The following is a 7,607-nucleotide window of genomic DNA, read 5'->3' as shown; positions in this document are numbered from 1 at the left end:
TTAAAGAGTCACATGAATCCTTCATCCTTTGAATTACATCAACTTTGCTTGGATCTAGTTTTCTCCCATAAAATCCAGACAAATGCACAACAATAAGAACTTCCTACACTCCAAATATAGATTTTGTTCATGAAAGTGTAAGATGAACCTCTTCAAGTCGAGTTAAAATCTTTTTACAATCTTATATATGATCAACAATATATTTGCAACACCCCTCTCATCTAAAGTTTCATCTTTTTCTCCTTCTTTATATCCCTTGATAGGAACATCATCTAAAAAGGGCATTGTTTTTTTAGGAATGAAGTTTCTTAATACCTTGTTCATCCCATTCATCATATGTACAATTGAGTTAGTAACACCTTAAGGGAGAGTACATATTTTAAGTAATCCAAGTAGCGTTCTCATTGTTGTTAGATCTCTATTTCTATGTGCAAGTTGAAATTGATCATAACCCGAATATAAATCATCCATTGAATAAATTGCCTTTCTCGCAAACGCTTCTACAAACTCATCTACTAAAGGTCCTATACCTGCATTTTTTATAGTTATTGCATTCATTGGCTACATATCTTGAATAACGATCCATTTTTCTTAGGCACCGTAAACCAACTACTAGAATATGGAGCAAAAGAAGGCTCCAAAATTTTTATTTGCATCTTTTCTTTCAATAATTCCATCAATTTAGGTAAATGTGTCCTCGGCTTAAGAATTGGTCTTAGGTTCCAAGGCACATGAGGTACTGTTAAGATAACCATAGGAGCAACACCATTAAGATCTACACATCCTATGTCACGAGACCCAAAGATAAATGATTTACCTCGTTTCGCAAGCATTTTTTTTAAAATATTCAATTTCTGTTGGAAATAAGGAACCATCACATCCAATCTTCAATTCTTCAAAAGTCTCTTTTATAAATTGATGTCCAATCTTCTTTGGATCTCTTAAACTCTCTTCTTTTGATGCTTATTCCATCTGTTCCTTAAAATCTTCTGATAAAAGTCCGGCAACAAGTTTTATTTTTTTATCTATTGTTTTATATTTTGTCTCCACAATAACTTTTGGTGCTTGAAAAGATTCAAGTATAGAATAAACCTCCTTCGAATGAATTTCCACAATCTTATCATTATCTCCTAATCTAATAGATGTAATTAATTCTAGAAAATCCTCCAATCCATTTTCTTCATAAATACCTAAAATCTTCTCATCATCTTTTAATGTCTCTAACTTGCGTAATTCCTTTTCAATACTATATAATTTTTTTTCTTTTTTTTCTTTTAAAATCATCAACTTTCTTATACATAATATTTCCATTCTCAAAAATACCAATAAAACTTGCATCAAAGGCACCTTCATCTCACAAGAATACCTCCTCTTTTGTACCTCCATAATCCCGCTTTATAGTGGTACTTCCACAAAATGGTTTCTCCTTCAACCTATCTCGATTCCGTTCATAATTAGGAGGTACTATCAGAAATTGTACAGCTTTCCTTTTGTCTTCACTACGTACCATTGCATAAGTAGAACCATCGTCAAGTACTTTTGTTTCTTTTCGTGTTGCTGTAATATAAGGTTGTCCTAAAATCAATGGATAAGATGTTGTATCTTGAACAAAGAAATGTTGTTTTATTGCAACATCTCCAATCCAAATTTTGACATCTGGACAAGCTCCATATAATTTGCCTCGTGTGTTATTACTTGCTTGTATTGCCTATCCATGTTCCATATCAATTGGCCATTTTTGCTTCTTATAAAGATCCTTAGACATAAGATTTATTTCAGAACCATGGTCAATTAAAGCAACTATTGGTTCTTCTATATCTCCTACTTTCACCAATACTTCAATAGTTGCCCTTACCCAATGTTTTCGAGTATAATGGCTTGAAGCCCCCATTTCCTTATCACTATAATCTTCAAAACGTACTCATTGATTATATCCATTCTTTTCATTTGTTGATTGCTTATAACCATTATCAACCTCTTCTTCATCTTTATATAATCTTGCATCAATAGCATGACTTATTCCAGCTTTACCCATTAATTGCCTCTTTTGCTTCATGTTGTCAATGATAACATCATGAAACTCCTTCTTTACAATTTCCAAAATCTCTTTCAATGTGAATTCCACCTTAGTATTTAATATACGTTCTACCAGCACCCCTTTTAAATTTGTTGTCGCTTAAATATCAGAAAGTAGCTTATAAGCAATCGATTTATCCTTATCTTTTAATTACTTTGTTTTTTCTTCCAACAATGCTGAAGTATCCTTTATAGGCAATTCTTGTGAAATTGCCTCATGAGCCTCATTTCCTCGAATTTGCCTCTTAGAAGAATTTTCTTCTCTTATATCATCAAAATTTCTTTGTTTCTTTTCTTCCATCAAGGCTTCATGTTGGCTCTTAGCAATATATGCATGAACTGAAAGAGACTCAACAAGATCTTTCCAACCTGTTGCACCTCGTATTATAGGTGCAGTCCTCAATAATGCTTCCCGAGGTATTTTTCTTTTTTGCATTGTAAAAATGGCAGAAGTCTAAAATTCACTAATTTCCATACTTCTACCAAAGTCATCATCTATTCTAGCGCTATAACTTGCACTCTCTTGTGATGCTACTCCATGTTCTGTTAAATAATCTTGAACCAATGCTCTTATACCTCCTTTGCTAAAATTGGTTTGAAAAAGATCTTCTGTATCTTTTAATGCTATCTTTCCATCTTTTCAATAAATAACTCCTTGTTGCACCATATTATTAAATTCACTGCAATCCTTTCTAATATGTGAAACATCATCATACCAAATATATCTTTGTATATACCATTTTTTTGAAATATTCTTCAAATTATTTTTAGAAGTATTTTCTTCGAGTCTTGTCAATTTAAATTGAAGATCTCGCATTCCATGTATAATTTCTTCAATCTCCATGTCTCTCTTTTTTGATAAAGATGCCGAAGGTTGAACACTAGGCATTGTCAGTCGTATTGTATGTATTGAAATTTTACGTGCTTGTATTGCTTTTGGAATATTACTCCTATCCTTCCTCCTTTCTCTTTTTGCAAGCAAACCTACTACATTTTTTAACATTTTTGCACTTTGTTGTCAATCCTTCATCTTCCTCTTTGTCTTCAAGAAGCAACTCTAATTTCCCTTATAATTCTCCATCAGCAGCTTGAAGAAATAATTCAACCATGTTTGGCTCTAATATCAATTTTTCTACCTTCGATAATTGAGAATATTGCCTCTCAAATTCTCTTAGTAGCTTTGTTGCTTGCAAATTCTTATTAGGCCGCTCAATCCATTTTAGAAATAGTTTCTTAGTAACACGATCAATGTCTTCCAAGAAATATTCGTCTTTAAATATATGTAAAAAAATCTCCCATGAATTTCCATAATGTTCCATAATTGAGGTAATATGGTCTGTTATCTCCAGTATCGTGGCTAGTCCAAATAATTCAACCATCTTCTTCTCAGAAACCTGATTTAATTCCGTTTTTCAAACATAACATCTTAAATACTTTGAAATATCCCTTCCATCAAACTGGTCAATTTAATTGACCACTTCTTGTAAAGCTTTGGTTGCTAAAGCTTCCATGCGATCATTACTTTGCTGTTGCTGCATAAATAATGATAAGGCTTGAAACTTATTAGCAATAGATGGATCCATGTACATGCCCTGTCCTTTAAAAGAAGCTCTACTTGAAGCTCCTTCCAAATATCCTTCAAAAATTTTATTCTCGTTCTCCATAAAATAAAATGAAAATAAACAAAATCCAATACCTTCCACCTCAAGCTCTCACGTCGAGTTCACCACTTATGTCGTATTACATGCTATCTTGCTTGAGAACGCATCGGGCATCTGGCTGTGGAAGATAAAACAATGTTTGCAAGTATCTAGGTAGGCTAGTGGGTTTCAAACATCTAAATACAAACTATTTCGGATTTCAATATAAAAGCTTAATCCCAGTACAAAGTGCTTAGAAATACTATTTCTAATAACTTCAAGATATTATAAGCACAAAGTCTTTTGTTATTTGTTAGTTTAATTTAATTTATTTTATTTTATTATTTTTATTTTTATTTTTATTTGATTTAATTTTATTATTTTATTTTATTATTTTATTTTTATTTTTATTTTTATTTTTATTTTATTTTATTTTTATTTTTATTTTTATTTTATTTTATTTTTAATCCTTACTCTAGACAACGAGCTTTAACAAGCTGTAATTCTCAATCTCACTGTCCAATTTTTGTAAATTTCTACCATTAGTGTCTTTGCAAGCCTTTTAAATGTTCAAGAAGTTTCAATCCAATCTAACTTATAAGTTGTAGAAAAACGTCGTTAATCCTCACTGATGTATCTTGACTGCCGCCTAAAAGTCCTCAACTTACCATACCAAAAGTCACCTTATTCTAGGTAGTAGATCTCCAGATATTATAGAAACCCTAAACAACCCCAATTTTCTAACTTCCAATACCTCTTTATACTAATGGTCAAATATCTTCTAGCTGTTTCGACAGATTAATACAACTTTTTGCATGCACTCGACATACTCAAATCTCTAGACACCTCTAAGTTTAAACCGCAAAAGTTTCTCCAATTTCACAAAACATTCAAGAATACCAGTCGTTACTTTATTACAAAAAAAACCCAATTCACCAATACAAACACTGACTTTCAGCAACGATTGCCAAAGTTCTCCCAAACCCTATAAAACCCAATTCTATATCTTTCGAAGGAGCTTGAAACTAGCTCTTTGACCTCAAAAATCTTGATCTCCGAATGCCTCTTTCCTTATCCTCTCCTCCCTTTTAACTTTGTGTGGTCCCCTTTTCTCTGCCTTGGACTCCAAATTAGATCAACCGACGGCGCTTCCCCAAAATTCTTGTTTCTAAGAGGATTCTCCCACCAAAAGGACGTTTTCTCCGAAATGGCATAGAAAACGGAACAGCTTGAACTGAAACTGAAGCCTCCGTATTGGGGACCTCATTGGGTTGTCCAATCAAGTCAGGTCTTATACTGGATAAGAGGCCCATAGTAGGACCTGGATTGGATGTTTCCGTAATTGGGTCAAATTGGCCCTTCACATCAAATTCACCTAAATAATAAATTGGTTCTTTTTCCTTTTTCTGATTCCTAGTAAGAATGGCTTGGACTCATTCCACTCGATTTACCAGATAATCTTAAAGACATTGATTTATCTCCTCAATTTTTCCTTGGCTTTGAATCTACTGATCCCATTTATTGAAATTGGATGGAGCATTACATTGTTGATAAGTATGCCTTGACTGCTTGCAATTCTTTCACACTCGTGCGTAATCATTACTGGCTTTGGGATTGGAACATTCACTAATATAATGACCAACCTGTCTACAACAGAAATGACAAAGTGGTCATCCTGCACCTCCATCATGCATATCGGGTGTCTCTACTGGTATATACCTACTAGGCTTGTTCCATGTGGGGTTGAAAAATGATCCTGGTTGTCTCGTTGGTATGGAGGGTATTGGGTTTGATGACGTCGATGGGATGACATTAATTGACCCTGAATATTGGCATTAGAATTGGCCACTGTTTCTAACATCCAAGATAACTAAATATTAATAATATCTTTTTTATTTATATTTTTATCATATAGTTGTGTTACAACACGACACCGATAGATGTAAACGATATGTAACTAGATTGATTTGTGCAAAAATAGAAAATGGAAGTTCCAACTTGTCATAAGGACAAGTGATCTTGATATTACGACGAAGTAACCATACCTTATCACGCATGTGGAATAGTGGTTGTTCCTTTCGATATGCATCCGCATTGACCTTTTGTTGTTCTTGAGCTTCTTGTAACTACGCCTTCATCATTGCATGTAGCTCTGATAAATGAATTGCTAAAATTTTTGCAGCAAGATTATCAACTTTTGAAAAGTCAAAAGTATTAAGTCATAGATGATAACCATAATTAGCAAAAAAAGGTGTTTGTTTTGTTGAAGAATGTATCATGTTATTGTAAGCAAACTGTGCCAATGGCAAAAGAGTTGTCCAATCATCTTGTTGGTAGTTAATGATATATCTTAAATACTACTCCAAAACTTAATTAACACGCTCCGTTTGTCCATCAGTTTGAGGATGGAATGCCAAAGATAGTTTTATATCCACTTTTAAAATCTTGAAAAGAATCTTCTAAAATCTTGATACAAATTGAGTTCTCCTATTTGATATAATATCTTTGGATAATCCATAATAGCGATAGATATTGTCAAGAAATAGCTTAGCTGTTTCTTCACCTATGATAGATTTTGTACATGGTACAAGATGTGCCATTTTGGTAAAACGATCTACTATCACGAATATAGAGTCGTAAAAACCTGAGATTGAAAGATTTGTGATGAAATCCATAGAAATAGAAGACCATGGTTGTTCTGAAATGGGTAATGGCTGAAGAAGTTTGTAAGGTCGATGATGAAGAGTTTTTGATTTCGAACAAACATCACAATATTGTACAAAATCTTTGACTGCTTTCCACATTTGTAGCCACCAAAAGTCTCTGGATATTAGTTCCAAAGTTTTATTGTATCTAAAATATCTTGCTGTTGGAAAGTCATGATGAGCTTGAAGAACACGTAATCGAGCTTCACCTTCTGGAACATATAGGCGTCTCTGAAAATATAGTAGATTGTTCTTGAATTTAAACTTGAAAGTATCATGAGACTTTGAAGGATTTCTCTTCATATCACGAATAAGAGGATGAGAACTCATACTTGATTGAACTTGCTTTATGAAAGTTGAATCAAAAGTTAGTATTGATTTCATTGCTCGAAGATGAAGATGCTCTGGCTTCAAGAGAATTATTTGTTGTTGATCAAAAGTAGTACCTCCTTTCTTTGGTCCAAGATAAGATCGTCTAGAGAGTGCATGTGACAAACTTTGTTGTTTTCTTAGTCGATAAGTGATCTTGAATTCGAATCTTGACAAAGACATATTCTAACGAGCTTGGCAATGATTCAAAATACATGCTGACATAAAATATTCAAAGTTCTTATGATCCGTATACATGATGATTGGGCTTGAAGCACCTTCTAGATAATGGTGCTGTTCTTGAAACGAATCCAAAATTACAAGAAATTCTTTGTTGTAGATCTCGTAGTTGATCTCAGTTGTTGAAAATTTTCTGGAATGAAAAGCTATTGGGTGAATTTTATCATCTGTTCCTATTTATGACATTACGGCACCCAAAACAAAGTCTAATGCATCTATTTTCATAAAAAATGGCTTAAAAAAATTGACGCGATACAAGATTGGTGCAAAAATGAAGGCTATCTTCAAAGCTTCAAATGCTACTTCTTCTTCTTGATTCCATTGAAGTTTGTCTTTCCAAGTCAAATGTGTAAGTAGAGCTGTAACTTGAGAGAAGTCTTTGATGAAGATCCAATAGTAGTTGGCAAATTCCAAAAAGCATTGGATGTCTCTTACCATTTTTGGGATCTTCGAATCCATAATAGTTTGAACTTTCTTAAGTTCCATCATAAGTCCATCATTTGAAATGATGTATTTTAAGAAGTCGACTTGAATAGTGTGAAATACACACTTTTCTATCTTGGTATAGAGTCCTACA

This window comes from Physcomitrium patens, chromosome 11 (assembly GCF_059467195.1).
Source record: "Physcomitrium patens ecotype Gransden chromosome 11, ASM5946719v1, whole genome shotgun sequence".
NCBI classification, from domain to species: Eukaryota; Viridiplantae; Streptophyta; class Bryopsida; order Funariales; family Funariaceae; genus Physcomitrium; species Physcomitrium patens.
The sequence above is the reverse complement of the archived record's forward strand: the minus strand, read 5'-3'. Positions refer to the sequence as shown.